The following is a 16,100-nucleotide window of genomic DNA, read 5'->3' as shown; positions in this document are numbered from 1 at the left end:
AAATAGAATTAAAAGTTCAGTTACTCCAATCACGCTAGCTATATTTCAAGTACTCAGTAGCCATTTTGGCTCATAGATACTGTAATGAATAGTACAGATTATAGAACATGTCCCTCACTGCAGAAATTTCTTTTCTTTTCTTTTTTTTTTTTTTTTTTTGAGATGGAGTCTCACCCTATCACCTAGGCTGTAGTGCAGTGATGCAATCTCGGCTCACTGCAACCCCTGCCGCTTAAGTTCAAGCAATTCTCCTGCCTCAGCCTCCCCAGTAGCTGGGATTACAGGCACTTGCCACTGTGCCCAGCTAATTTTTTGTAATTTTTAGTACAGACGGGATTTTACCATATTGGCCAGGCTGGTCTTGAACTCCTGACCTCGTGATTCACCCGCCTCAACCTCCCAAAGTGCTGGGATTACAGGCGTGAGCCACTGCGCCTGGCCCATTGCAGAAATTTCTATTGGACAGTTCTGCTCTGTGATTCTTTCTTGGGATTAAACTCCTTTTCTTTTCTTCTTTTACCTCATAAATTATGAACATGAAAACAGCAAAAAGTTGAGTCAGAATCTTCATTCATTTACTCAATAAACATACACTAAATATCTACTCTGAATCGTACATGGTTGTAGGCACCAGGGATACCTGGCGGGGATCTTGGAGCACTTCTGGTCCAGTGGAGCTTACATTAGGATCACCCCAGCGGCTCTTAAAATTCTTGATCCTAAGTCTGCACCCTGCAGAAATCCTGATGAAACTGGTTTGGAGTGGGGCTTGGTACCCATAGTCTAGAAAAGCTCTCCAGGTAATGCGAATGGTAGCTGGGCTTGGAACCACTGAAATCTAGACTGGCCAGTGAAACGATTTGCTTCAGGTCACCGGAAAACCTGAATCTGCATGGGTCTGACTTCCGCTCTGGGGTTTGCGTGACAAAATCAGAGAGTTTTTCATGGATTTGGCATCTGTCTGAATTGACTGCTAAATTCTTAGAGAACAAGTCTGTTTTTCCTTAATCCAAACAGAATCCAATTCACTTCAGGTAAAGTGCCAAAAGGACCTCTGGCTTGGGATTCATTTTAAATCACTGCTTTCTCAAACTGTCCGTTTTGTTTCTGGAACTGAATTACTCAGCCAAGTGAGTGAAAGTCTATAAAAATAGTTCCTCTTCACTGAGCCCCGAGTGTAGGTCAGGTGCTTTACCTGCAGAGTTTCAGTTAATTCCCAGGTCAATCTCACAGGGTAGGTATTGCTGACATCAGTTTACAAGTGGGCAAACTGAGATTCAGAGCCATCGAGGATTGTAATTTGTTCAAGGTGGCACAGCTGAAATGATAACTTCAGAGTTCATGTTCTTTCCCCTACACCGCTCTGCAGCTACCCCACAGCCGAGAGCGTGGGGCAGCTGGCAGATGGCAGCATTCTACTCTGGCTTCACATAGGAAAGAAAGCTTTGTGCTGGTGAAGCTCCAGACATGATCCGGACAATTGTTACCTGAGCTCAGTGACAGTACTAGGGGCCTGGAGGAAAGGGGGACTTGGGGATAAGACAGATGCGCAGATTTGGAGTTGAGTTCTTTTTGTTGATGGTTATGCCTGGATTCCTTTTACTGAGGGATTTGGAAGAAGCAGCTAAGAGCAATGTGGCGCCTGAAGCAGTTAGTTCTAAGACACCTAGCAATGATGATGCATGCTTGGTATAAGCATTATCTATTCTTGGCCTGGATTCCCGTGGGCTGGCAGAGTGGCTGTGTTGCCATGTATCTTTGCAATCTGATCTCTGCCTGATACTTCCCGGGCAGCCTGGTGTGGCCTCCAGGGGCTCGGAAGGGCCAGGACTCATTGTGTCCATTCCAAAGAACTCTAACAGAGAGATCTCACCCCTGCCATTCTCTGGGGGCCACCTTATACAGTAGTAGGAGATCCAGGCCTTGACAAGCAGCAAGGGCTGGTCTTAGAATGGATCAGGGCTTGTCTGCGTCTCATTCAGCAGGTCCACGTGGGAGCAAAGCCACGACTGCTGGTAGAAAGAGTGCAGAGTAGGCCGGGCGCGGTGGCTCATGCCTGTAATCTCAGCACTTTGGGAGGCCGAGGCGGGTGGATCATGAGGTCAGGAGATCGAGACCATCCTGGCTAACACAGTGAAACCCTGTCTGTACTAAAAATACAAAAAATTAGCCGGGCATGGTGGCGGGCGCCTGTAGTCCCAGGTACTCGGGAGGCTGAGGCAGGAGAATGGCGTGAACCTGGGAGGCAGAGCTTGCAGTGAGCCGAGATGGTGCCACTGCACTCCAGCCTGGGCGACCGAGCAAGACTCTGTCTCAAAAAAAAAAAAAAAAAAAAAAAGAGTGCAGTAGAGCACAGCTTGAAAGACCCTTCAAGATTTTCTTGTCTAACTCTCATTTCACAGATAAAATACTGAGGCTCAGAGAAGTGACAGGATTTAGGATTACACAGCCAGCTGGTGGTGGGATTACACTTGAACTCAGGGCTCTCCTGATTCCTGGCCCAGTCTGCCTTCCCTGATGTGTCCACTAGCAGGGAAGAAGCTGGTAGTAGGTGAGCCCTTGAAAGCACTGCAGTGGCAAAAGGGAGAGAGAAGGTCTTCCCATATTTGTTTCAGGGTGTGGCCAAGCTGTGTGTGTCAATGGGTGGCTGTGGATGGGGTGTGTATTTAGAAAAGCTGTCTTCAACTTGAAGGACTGGGTGATGGCCACTCTCTTTTCCAGGCAAATCACACTCATCCAGACTTGTATCCCTCCCATTGTTAGAAAACATGGTATTTCCCCCAACGTTTTTCTCCATGCACTGTGGCAGGTGTTTGGATAGTCGGGGAGCGATCGGCGATTGAGTCAGGCAGGAATGGTCAGGCTGTGGTAGTTGCTCTCAAGCTGTGGTCAAGGCTCTGGGTGTCCCCGAAAGAATCAAAGTCTGATCTCAGCCTCCCTGTTCAATGGATAGGACCCAGACTTGGAGACAGGGAGAAACAGAGGGAGTTCTGAGATGCTGGTACATCCTGAAGACTAGATCAAAACCATTTACAAGATGCAAGTCTATAGATCCATGAGGTGGGCTGGGTTTATTTCTTGAGGCTTGGTTCTCAAGGGAGACTTCACTTTAATTCGACAAGTTTCTGAGTGCCTATACTATATGCATGGTGTAGCATAATTTGCTGCAGGAGATGCAGATATGTAAGACAGTGCTATGGCCCCCTGAGGTTGCGTTGAAGATGACACATCCCAATAACTTTTTGAACCCTTACCATGGGCCAGGGGCTCTGCATTTATGTAATCCTTACCATAATCCTGCAAATGGGGATTCTATTTTCCATTTTTTAGATGAAGAAATGGCCTGAGAGAAGCTAAACAACTGTTCCTCTGTCATGGCCAGTGAGTGGCTGAGCACGTTCAGAAGCTGTGCCCTTTCTGCGGTACCAGGAGGCTACCAGCTAACCACAAGACCTGGCAGACTCAGGCCAGTTCTCCAAACCAGGCTTCAACAAGGTGTTTGAGGAGCACAGAGTGAGTGATTTGTTCTAATCTAGGCAACCGTGTTTGGCTTTAAGCACTGTTGATATTTAAAGCTGCACACTTCTTTGTTGTGGGGCCTGTCCTGTGCACTGTAGGATGGCTAGTGGCATTCAGGCCCTGTACTCACTAGATGCCAGTGGCAACCTTTCCCATTGTGACACTCACTCCCACTTGGGAACCACTGGTTTTAGGTAAGAAAGGGTCTTCAACCTAGGCTTATAAAGATTTTGTAGACAAGGATTTCGCAAACAAAAAAGGGAAGAAAACACTCATTCGTCTAATGTTTTTCCATTTGACAAAGGGTGTCCACTTAGATTTTCCAATTTGGTCTTTGCATTTGTCCTGTGGTTGAGTGCATCAACTTACAAAGCAAATTACAGCGACATACAGTTGCTAGCGGGCTGCAATGCAGGCTGGGGGCTTCTCATCCATTGCAAGTTTCCTCAGTACCCAGCTCCTTTGTGGCCTTTGTGTTCAGTCTGTGTTTAATGCCTATTTTCTGTCCTTCATCTACTCTCCTTCCAGGGGGCTTTTTAGGGTATCTATTTTATCATCAACAGCTGCCATCAACTACAGACACTCATTTGGGGGTTAACTCTGTGTTAAGGGCTTTGCATAGCACCCCTAGAGGAAAGGTGTCCTTATCATCCCCATTCTGGAGGAAATGAAGTTTAGGAGAGGGAAGAAACGTGCCCAATTCACAACCCTGCTAAGTAGGGAAGGAGGCAGGACTTGAACCCAGACCTTGCTGAGCCTCCTCTCTTCACCACTGTGCTCTGTTGCCTCCCAAGAATGCCCTTTCCCCATCGTGCTGCCCACAGGGCTCTATCTACCCCTGTGATATGCTCACAGGAGAACATAGGCAGCAGCCAGCTCCAGCTGGCTTGGTGGGGGTGGGGTGAAGGGGGGCGAGAGTGCCCTTCCTACCCATCAGTTGTGCTGGGAAAGGGAAGACAGTGTTTCTGGTGGATCCTCTCCCCGTTGAGGGGTGATTATCCAGCCTGCTTGGCATTCAGCAATGAGAGAAGGCTTCCCATGAACAGGGCAGAGCGCCCAGCCAGACTGCAAGACAAATGGGTGGCATATGCACTCCAGCCCAGTGCACAATCAGCTTGTGATTCTGCATCTGCCAGCAGGGAAATAACGCTCTATTACTGCAGGAGGAGCGAAGAAACATAACATCCGAGGCTGGGTCCTGAGATTGTTTTTACCTCTGTCCTCATCCCTTCTCTCTGGGGTCATGGCCAGATGCTCCCTGCTTTGGGAACATTAGTTATGAAGCTTGTAGGGGGTTTAGCTCCACAGGGTCAGACCTGCAGGTGCAAACAGGCCCTAGGCGAACCCCCTGGAGGAAACGTTGACATTCCTGTTCTGTCCAGCTCACAGAACACTCTTGTTCACTCCCTTATTGCTGTGGGGAAAGACAGGGAAAAAGTGATGGGACCACTGAGGTAGTCCCTGGAGATGAGAGAGAAGGGTGGCCTGTTTACATCCATCACAGGCAGGCTGGGTTAGGGACAACAAAGATGGTCAGGTTCCAAATTTTCTTGAGTCGGGACTAAAGTAGCATCTTGTTAGTGTTTGCTGGGTTGGATAAAGCAGGGCTTCTCAAACCTGAGTGTGCCTCAGAAGAACCTGGGGGGCTCCTTACAGCACAGATGGCTGGACCCTGCCTCGAGAGTTTCCTACTCAGCAGATTTGGGCGAGGTCTGAGAACCTGCATTTCTTTTCTTTTTTTTTTATACTTTAAGTTTTAGGGTACACGTGCACAACGTGCAGGTTTGTTACATATGTATACATGTACCATGTTGGTGTGCTGCACCCATTAACTTGTCATTTACATTAGGTATATCTCCTAATGCCATCCCTCCCCCCCTCCCCCGACCCCACAACAGGCCCCGGTGTGTGATATTCCCCTTCCTGTGTCCAAGTGTTCTCATTGTTCAATTCCCACCTATGAGTGAGAACATGCGGTGTTTGGTTTTTTGTCCTTGCGATAGTTCGCTGAGAATGATGGTTTCCAGCTTCATCCATGTCCCTACAAAGGACATGAACTCATCATTTTTTATGGCTGCATAGTATTCCATGGTGTATATGTGCCACATTTTCTTAATCCAGTCTATCATAGTTGGACATTTGGGTTGGTTCCAAGTCTTTGCTATTGTGAATAGTGCCGCAATAAACATACGAGTGCTTGTGTCTTTATAGCAGCATGATTTATAATCCTTTGGGTATATACCCAGTAATGGGATGGCTGGGTCAAATGGTATTTCTAGTTCTAGATCCCTGAGGAATCGCCACACTGACTTCCACAATGGTTGAACTAGTTTACAGTCCCACCAACAGTGTAAAAGTGTTCCTATTTCTCCACATCCTCTCCAGCACCTGTTGTTTCCTGACTTTTTAATGATTGCCATTCTAACTGGTGTGAGATGGTATCTCATTGTGGTTTTGATTTGCATTTCTCTGATGGCCAGTGATGATGAGCATTTTTTCATGTTGTCTTTTGGCTGCATAAATGTCTTCTTTTGAGAAATGTCTGTTCATATCCTTCGCCTGCTTGTTGATGGGGTTGTTTGTTTTTTTCTTGTAAATTTGTTTGAGTTCTTTGTAGATTCTGGATATTAGCCCTTTGTCAGATGAGTAGATTGCAAACATTTTCTCCCATTCTGTAGGTTGCCTGTTCACTCTGATGGTCGTTTCTTTTGCTGTGCAGAAGCTCTTTAGTTTAATTAGATCCCATTTGTCAGTTTTGGCTTGTGTTGCCATTGCTTTTGGTGTTTTAGACATGAAGTCCTTGCCCATGCCTCTGTCCTGAATGGTATTGCCAAGGTTTTCTTCTAGGGTTTTTATGGTTTTTAGGTCTAACATTTAAGTCTTTAATCCATCTTGAATTAATTTTTGTATAAGGTGTAGGGAAGGGATCCAGTTTCAGCTTTCTGCATATGGCTAGCCAGTTTTCCTAGCACCATTTATTAAATAGGGAATCCTTTCCCCATTTCTTGTTTTTGTCAGGTTTGTCAAAGATCAGATAGTTGTAGATATGTGGCATTATTTCTAGGGCTCTGTTCTGTTCCATTGGTCTATATCTCTGTTTTGGTATCAGTACCATGCTGTTTTGGTTACTGTAGCCTTGTAGTATAGTTTGAAGTCAGGTAGTGTGATGCCTCCAGCTTTGTTCTTTCGGCTTAGGATTGACTTGGCAATGCAGGCTCTTTTTTAGTTCCACATGAACTTTAAAGTAGTTTTTTCCAATTCTGTGAAGAAAGTCATTGGTAGCTTGATGGGGATGGCATTGAATCTATAAATTACCTTGGGCAGTATGGCCATTTTCACAATATTGATTCTTCCTACCCATGAGCATGGAATGTTTTTCCATTTGTTTGTATCCTCTTTTATTACGTTGAGCAGTGGTTTGTAGCTCTCCTTGAAGAGGTCCTTCACATCCCTTGTAAGTTGGATTCCTAGGTATTTTATTCTCTTTGAAGCAATTGTGAATGGGAGTTCACTCATGATTTGGCTGTTTGTCTGTTATTGGTGTATAAGAATGCTTGTGATTTTTGCACATTGATTTTGTATCCTGAGACTTTGCTGAACTTGCTTATCAGCTTAAGGAGATTTGGGGCTGAGACGATGGGGTTTTCTAGATATACAATCATGTCATCTGCGAACAGGGACAATTTGACTTCCTCTTTTCCTAATTGAATACCCTTTATTTCCTTCTCCTGCCTGATTGCCCTGGCCAGAACTTCCAACACTGTGTTGAATAGGAGTGGTGAGAGAGGGCATCCCTGTCTTGTGCCCAGTTTTCAAAGGGAATGCTTCCAGCTTTTACCCATTCAGTATGATATTGGCTGTGGGTTTGTCATAAATAGCTCTTATCATTTTGAGATACGTCCCATCAATACCTAATTTATTGAGAGTTTTTAGCATGAAGGGCTGTTGAATTTTGTCAAAGGCCTTTTCTGCATCTATTGAGATAATCATGTGGTTTTTGTCGTTGGTTCTGTTTATATGCTGGATTATGTTTATTGATTTGCGTATGTTGAACCAGCCTTGCATCCCAGGGATGAAGCCCACTTGATCATGGTGCATAAGCTTTTTGATGTGTTGCTGGATTCAGTTTGCCAGTATTTTATTGAGGATTTTTGCATCAGTGTTCATCAGGGATATTGGTCTAAAATTCTCTTTTTTTGTTGTGTCTCTGCCAGGCTTTGGTATCAGGATGATGCTGGCCTCATAAAATTAGTTAGGGAGGATTCCCTCTTTTTCTATTGATTGGAATAGTTTCAGAAGGAATGGTACCAGCTCCTCCTTGTACCTCTGGTAGAATTCGGCTGTGAATCTGTCTGGTCCTGGACTTTTTTTGGTTGGTAAGCTATTAATTATTGCCTCAATTTCAGAGCCTGTTATTGGTCTATTCAGAGATTCAACTTCTTCCTGGTTTAGTCTTGGGAGGGTGTATGTGTCGAGGAATTTATCCATTTCTTCTAGATTTTCCAGTTTATTTGCATAGAGGCGTTTATAGTATTCTCTGATGGTAGTTTGTATTTCTGTGGGATCAGTGGTGATATCCCCTTTATCATTTTTTATTGTGTCTATTTGATTCTTCTCTTTTCTTCTTTATTAGTCTTGCTAGCGGTCTATCAATTTTGTTGATCTTTTCAAAAAACCAGCTCCTGGATTTACTGATTTTTTGAAGGGTTTTTTGTGTCTATCTCCTTCAGTTCTGCTCTGATGTTAGTTATTTCTCGCCTTCTGCTAGCTTTTGAATGTGTTTGCTCTTGCTTCTCTAGTTCTTTTAATTGTGATGTTAGGGTGTCAATTTTAGATCTTTCTGGCTTTCTCTTGTGGGCATTTAGTGCTATAAATTTCCCTCTACACACTGCTTTAAATGTATCCCAGAGATTCTGGTATGTTGTGTCTTTGTTCTTGTTGGTTTCAAAGAACATCTTTATTTCTGCCTTCATTTAGTTATGTATCCAGTAGTCATTCAGGAGCAGGTTGTTCAGTTTCCATGTAGTTGAGCAGTTTTGAGTGACTTTCTTAATCCTGAGTTCTAGTTTGATTGCACTGTGGTCTGAGAGACAGTTTGTTATAATTTCTGTTCTTTTACATTTGCTGAGGAGTGCTTTACTTCCAACTATGTGGTCAATTTTGGAATAGGTGTGGTGTGGTGCTGAGAAGAATGTATATTCTGTTGATTTGGGGTGGAGAGTTCTGTACATGTCTATTAGGTCTGCTTGGTGCAGAGCTGAGTTCAATTCCTGGATATCCTTGTTAACTTTCTGTCTCGTTGACCTGTCTAATGTTGACAGTGGGGTGTTAAAGTCTCCCATTATTATTGTGTGGGAGTCTAAGTCTCTTTGTAGGTCTCTAAGGACTTGCTTTATGAATCTGGGTGCTCCTGTATTGGGTGCATATATATTTAGGATAGTTAGCTCTTCTTGTTGAATTGATCCCTTTACCATTATGTAATGGGCTTCTTTGTCTCTTTTGATCTTTGTTCGTTTAAAGTCTGTTTTTTCAGAGACTAAGGTTGCAACCCCTGCCTTTTTTTGTTTTCCAGTTGCTTGGTAGATCTTCCTCCCTCCCTTTATTTTGAGCCTACGTGTGTCTCTGCATGTGAGATGGGTTTCCTGAATACAGCACACTGATGGGTCTTGACTCTTTATCCAATTTGCCAGTCTGTGTCTTTTAATTGGAGCATTTAGCCCATTTACATTTAAGGTTAATATTGTTATGTGTGATTTTGATCCTGTCATTATGATGTTAGCTGGTTATTTTGCTCGTCAGTTGATGCAGTTTCTTCCTAGCCTCGATGGTCTTTACAATTTGGCACGTTTTTGCAGTGGCTGGTACCAGTTTTTCCTTTCCATGTTTAGTGCTTCCTTCAGGAGCTCTTGTAGGGCAGGCCTGGTGGTGACAAAATCTCTCAGCATTTGCTTGTCTATAAAGTATTTTATTTCTCCTTCACTTATGAAGCTTAGTTTGGCTGGATATGAAATTCTGGGTTGAAAAATTCTTTTCTTTAAGAATGTTGAATATTGGCCCCCACTCTCTTCTGGCTTGTAGAGTTTCTGCCAAGAGATCAGCTGTTAGTCTGATGGGCTTCCCTTTATGGGTAACCCGACCTTTCTCTCTGGCTGCCCTTAACAATTTTTCCTTCATTTCAACTTTGGTGAATCTGACAATTATGTGTCTTGGAGTTGCTCTTCTCGAGGAGTATCTTTGTGGCATTCTCTGTATTTCCTGCATTTGAATGTTGGCCTGCCTTGCTAGGTTGGGGAAGTTCTCCTGGATAATATCCTGCAGAGGGTTTTCCAACTTGGTTCCATTCTCCCCGTCGCTTTCAGGTACACCAATCAGACGTAGATTTGGTCTTTTCACATAGTTCCATATTTCTTGGAGGCTTTGTTCATTTCTTTTTATTCTTTTTTCTCTAAACTTCTCTTCTCACTTCATTTCATTCATTTGATCTTCCATCACTGATACCCTTTCTTCCAGTTGATCGAATCGGCTACTGAAGCTTGTGCATTTGTCACGTAGTTCTCGTGCCATGGTTTTCAGCTCCTTTAAGGACTTCTCTGCATTGATTATTCTAGTTAGCCATTCGTCTAATCTTTTCTCAAGGTTTTTAACTTCTTTGCCATGGGTTCGAACTTCCTCCTTTGGCTCAGAGAAGTTTGATCATCTGAAGCCTTCTTCTCTCAACTCGTCAAAGTCATTCTCCATCCAGCTTTTTTCCGTTGCTGGTGAGGATCTGCATTCCTTTGGAGGAGGAGAGGCGCTCTGATTTTTAGAATTTTCAGTTTTTCTGCTCTGTTTTTTCCCCATCTTTGTGGTTTTATCTACCTTTGGTCTTTGATGATGGTGACATACAGATGGGGTTTTGGTGTGGATGTCCTTTCTGTTTGTTAGTTTTCCTTCTAACAGTCAGGACATGTAGCTGCAGGTCTGTTGGAGTTTGCTAGAGGTCCACTCCAGACCCTGTTTGCCTGGGTATCAGCAGCGGAGGCTGCAGAACAGCGAATACTGGTGAACAGCAAATGTTGCTGCCTGATTGTTCCTCTGGAAGTTTTGTCTCAGAGGGTACCCGGCCGTGTGAGGTGTCAGTCTGCCCCTACTGGGGGGTGCCTCCCAGTTAGGCTACTCGGGGGTCAGGGACCCACTTGAGGAGGCAGTCTGTCCGTTCTCAGATCTCAAGCTGCGTGCTGGGAGAACCACTACTCTCTTCAAAGCTGTCAGACAGGGACATTTAAGTCTGCAGAGGTTTCTGCTGCCTTTTGTTTGGCTATGCCCTGCCCCCAGAGGTGGAGTCTACAGAGGCAGGCAGACCTCTTTGAGCTGCGGTGGGCTCCACCAAGTTCGAGCTTCCGGGCTGCTTTGTTTACCTGCTCAAGCCTCAGCAATGGCGGGCGCCCCTCCCCAAGACTTGCTGCCGCCTTGTGGTTTGATCTCAGACTGCTGTGCTAGCAATGAGCGAGGCTCCGTGGGCGTGGGACCCTCCGAGCCATGCACAGCATATAATCTCCTGGTGTGCCATTTGCTAAGACCGTCGGAAAAGCGCAGTATTAGGGTGGGAGTGACCCGATTTTCCAGGTGCTGTCTGTCACCCCTTTCCTTGGCTAGGAAAGGGAATTCCCTGACCCCTTGTGCTTCCTGGGTGAGGCGATGCCTCGCCCTGCTTTGGCTCATGCTCAGTGTGCTGCACCCACTGTCCTACACCCACTTTCCAACAATCCCCAGTGAGATGAACCCGGTACCTCAGTTGGAAATGCAGAAATCATCCATCTTCTGCGTCACTCACGCTGAGAGCTGTAGACTGGAGCTGTTCCTATTCGGCCATCTTGGCGAGTCTCAACCTTTTTTTTTTTTTTTTGAGACAAAGTCTCACTCTGTTGCCCAGGCTGGAGTACAGTGGCACAATCTCAGCTCACTGCAGCTTCCAACTCCCGGATTCAAGTGATTCTCTTGCCTCAGCCTCCCGAGTAGCTGGGATTACAGGCTCACGCCACAACACCCAGCTAATTTTTGTATTTTTAGTAGAGATGGGGTTTCACCATGTTGGTCAGGCTGGTCTCGAACTCCTGACCTCGTGATTCACCCACCTCAGCCTCCCAAAGTGCTGGGATTACAGGCATGAGCCACTGCACCTGGCCGAGAACTTGTATTTCTAACAAGCTCCCAGGTGATGCTGTGGCCTGTCTGGGACTTCACTCTGAGAATCGCTATGCGAAAGTATAATTTTCAAAGAAGTAAAATTATGGCTGTCATACAAGTATAAAATGAACTTGTGTTGTAGATTTTATTTATTTAGCTCCTGAATTAATGAGGGAGCCAGAAAATGGTTAAATCCAGTTAAGAGTTAATTTAAAGAGACACATATAACCAGTAATGCTGAATTTGCCAATGGATAAAAAACTGGTTCATATACTATAAATTGGAGTGGGGTTATCTTTTCTGAAACTCTATGTATCTCTACTAGACAAAATTCATTTGTATATCTATGGATAAGAATAATTTGTATAATTGTCAGTTTTTCTGTAACTAAACTTCTGTCTTTATAGGGTTATAAAATAGCCTAGTCAATAGAAAGACAACCATAAATGTCCGTCCTTATGGAGTCAGATAATCCTTGAAGAACCGCTAAATCATTTGGAGGACTTGGATTGCTGGTTCCCACCCCCAGGGTTATTGCTACATGGATGAAGAAGAGATCCAAGAAACTTTAATGGAATGATGTGGGGTAAATAACAGCAAAGTCTTTCTCCTTTTTGTGTTTTCTATGTCATCTTAATGTCCTGAGGACTTCATTCTTGGCCATTTTCTTCTTCAGACTGGTGGAAAGAGGAAGGAAATGAGAACTCCATGGTGTCTGGGACAGGCAGGGCTTGGCAGGTGGAGGAGGGTGAAAGCGAGGCTGGGCTCAGACAGGGGGTATGAGTCACCATTCAAACTCAGAGGCAGCTGAAAGTGAGAGTGTCCCATTGCCAGCAACCATTCCCAGGAAGAAGCCAGGTGTCGCCTTCATCTGTTCTGCAGCTGGGGATTCCTGTGAAGATAGGAGGGAGGCAGAGAAGCTTAGTAGGGTCTTAGCCCACACGGAGGGCTGGTCAAGATATGGGAGAATTTTCAAGTGGCAGTTTCAGGCTGGGCATGGTGGCTCACGCCTGTAATCCCAGCACTACGGGAGGCCAAGACAGGCAGATTACCTGAGGTCAGGAGTTTGAGACCAGCCTGGCCAACGTGGTGAAACCCTGTCTCCTACTAAAAATACAAAAATTAGCCAGGTATGGTGGCGCATGCTTGTAATCCCAGCTACTTGGGAGGCTGAGGCAGGAGAATCGCTTGAACCCGGGAGGCGGAGGTTGCAGTGAGCTGAGATGGTGCCATTCACTCCAGCCTGGGCAACAAGAGCAAAACTCTGTCTCAAAACAAAAACAAAAACAAAGACGGAAGTTCATAGATTGAGTAAGTCTTTGTATCAAGTCCATGGGTTTTGATTGAATCCTGTGGTTTTTTTTTTTTCCTCGAGGCCATCTAGCAGCTTGGGTAAAACTCAGATGGAGAACTCTTTTTTTTTTTTGAGATGGAGTCTCGCTTTGTTGCCCAGGCTGGAGTGCAATGGTGCGATCTTGGCTTACTGCAACCTCTGGATGCCCCACAAGAGTGTGTAGACTGCTGCAGGCCTAAGGACTGGCCTATCCGTCACAGCCACTGCCAACACCAGCACATACTGCTTGGGGGCCAGAGGTTTGTCCTGTCACTGCTACCGCCATCATCCACATCATGCCCAAAGACCAGGTAAAAGAGCCCGCTGACCCACCTGGCCCACTGCTGCTGCTGCTACTGGCATCTGAGCAAATCACCTGGAGGCCCAAGAATTGGCCTACCTGGACCCATTTATAGTAGTGGCAGCATACGTCTAAGGGTAGGCATGCTTGGCCCATGGAGAGGCCCACCTGGGGACTCCATTTCCAGGAAACTTTACCATAGCCTCCACTAACAACTGAAACATAAGTGACTGAGGAAATCATAGACACCACTGATGCTGTTAATAGCCAAAAGAAAAATAAATCATGGAGAATATACTACTGCATGTATCCAGAATCAAAGCCAAAATGTCCTACCCAAGGAACACATCTTCAGGAAAAAGATCTTCCCTACCAAAACAAATTCAAAAAATTTGAAAAAGTGACTGTTACACCAGATAGGCAGATATCAACTTAAGGACCTGAGATACATTAAAAAAGTAAGGAAATATGACACCTTTAAAGGAATATGATAGTTCTCCAGTAACAAATTCCAATCAAAAAGAAATTTATGAAATCCTAGGCCAGGGGCTATGGCTCATGCCTAAAATTCCAGCACTTTGAGGCAGGCAGATTGCTCGAGCTCAAGAGTTCGAGACTAGCCTGGGCAACATGGTGAAGCCTTGTCTCTACAAAAAATTAGCAGAGTGTGGTGGTGCACACCTGTGGTTCCAGTTACTTGAAAGGCTGAGACAGGAGTATTGCTTGAGACTGGGAGGCAGAGGTTTCTGTTAGCCAAGATCATGCCACTGCACTTCAGCCTGGGTAATAGAGCAAGCCTCTGTCTCAAAGAAGAAAAAAAAAAGAAACTTATGGAATCCTGGAAAAAGAATTCAAACTAATGATATTAAAGAAGCCGAGTGAAATACAAGATAATTCTGAAAAACAATACAAAGAAATCAGAAAAACAGTTCAGGATATGAATGAGAAATTTACCAAGGAGACATCAAAAAAATAACCAAACAGAAATTCTGGAACTAAGGAATTCATTAAATAAAATACAAAATACATTAGAAACCTTCAACAATCCATTAGATTAAGCAGAAGAAAAAATTTCAGAACCTGAAGATAGGTCTTTTGTAATAACCCAGACAAAAATTTTAAAAAAAGGAATAAAAAAGAATGAACAAAGCATGCATGACATATGGAACACCATAAAGTGACCAAATATTTAAATTTTCAGTGTCCCAGAAGGTAAAGAGAAAATGAAAGGGATAGAAAACCTATTTAACAAAATAATACCTGAAAACTTCTCAAGTATAGCAAGAGATTTAGATATCCAGATACAGGAAGCTCAGAGGTCCCCGAGGAGATAAAATGCAACAAGTTCTTCTCTGTGGCACATTACAATCAAACTGTCAAAACTCAAAGACAAGGAGAGAGTTTTAAAACCAGCAAGAGGAAAGCTTCTAGTCACTTATAAGAGAACCCTCATCAGACTAACAACAAATTTCTTAGTAGAAACCTTATAGGCCAAGAGAGAATAGGATAATACATCCAAAGTTCATAAAAGAAAAAAAATTCAAATGTATGATACTATACCCAGCAAAGTTATCCTTCATAAACCAAGGAGAAATAAAGTCTTTCCCAGACAAGCAAAAGCTGAGGGAATTAATCATCACTAGATTGACCCTACAAGAAATGAAATGCTTGACGGAGTCCTATACCTGGAAGTGAAATGATAGGTATCATCATGAATAAGACACGTGAAAGTATAAAACCTACTGGTAGAGCAAACATACCAATAAAGGAGAAAAATGACCAAAATATTACTACTACAGCAAACCACCAAACCACAATAATAAATGAGAGAGAAAGAAAGGCACAAAGGATATACAACACTACCAGAAATCAATTAGTAAGTGACAAGGGCTGGGCATGGTGGCTCACGCCTCTAATCCCAGCACTTTGGGAGGCTAAGGCAGGCAGATCACGAAGTCAGGAGTTCAAGACCAGCCTGACCACTATGATGAAACTCCATCTCTACTAAAAATACAAAAATTAGCTGGATGTGGTGGTGCATGCCCGTAGTCCCAGCTACTCGGGAGGCTGAGGCAGGAGAATCGCTTCAACCTGGGAGGCAGAGGTTGCAGTGAGCCAAGATGGCACCGCTGCACTCCAGCCTGAGTGACAGAGTGAGACTCCGTTTCAAAAAAAAAAAAAAATTAAAAAATAAGTGACAAGAATGAGCCCTCACATATCAATAATAATCTTGAAAGTAAATGGATCAAACTTTCTACTTAAAAGATATAAACTGGCCAAATGGATAAAAATCATGACCCAACTATATGCTGCTTATAAGAAACACATCTCACCTGTAAATACACATATAAATTGAAAGTAAAGGAATGGAGAAAGATATTCCATGGAAATGGAAACCAAAAGTGAGCAGGAGTAGTTATACTTCTATGAGATAAAATATATTTAAGTGAAAAACAGTAAAAAGAGACAAGACCATTGTTGGATGATAAAGGTATCAATTCAGCAGGAGGTTACAACAATTCTTAAAATATATGCACCCAACACCAGAGCACCCAGATATATAAAGCAAATATTACTAAATCTAAATGGAGTGATAGACTCTACTACAATGATAGTTGGAGACTTCAGTACCTCACTCTCAGCATTAGATGGATCATCTAGGACAGAAAATTAACCAAGAAATTGTTGAATTTAAATTGCACTTTAGACCAAATAAGCCTAACCAACACAGAACATTTCATCCAACAGCTATAGAATACATTCTTCTCATCAACATATGGA

At 43.9% G+C, this 16,100-nt stretch overlaps 1 long non-coding RNA gene across 1 annotated transcript; it reads left to right on the top strand.

Moving 5' to 3' along the window:
• The first annotated feature begins 468 nt into the window (after nucleotides 1-468).
• LOC107968213 (uncharacterized) lies at nucleotides 469-12,298 on the top strand. Its single transcript, XR_008539055.1, has 2 exons — nucleotides 469-3,513; nucleotides 12,093-12,298. It is a non-coding gene; the product is annotated as an uncharacterized LOC107968213 (long non-coding RNA).
• Nucleotides 12,299-16,100: the final 3,802 nt, after the last annotated feature.

The sequence above is a fragment of the Pan troglodytes genome, chromosome 15 (assembly GCF_028858775.2).
Source record: "Pan troglodytes isolate AG18354 chromosome 15, NHGRI_mPanTro3-v2.0_pri, whole genome shotgun sequence".
Classification (NCBI taxonomy): Eukaryota; Metazoa; Chordata; class Mammalia; order Primates; family Hominidae; genus Pan; species Pan troglodytes.
The sequence above is the reverse complement of the archived record's forward strand: the minus strand, read 5'-3'. Positions and strand labels throughout refer to the sequence as shown.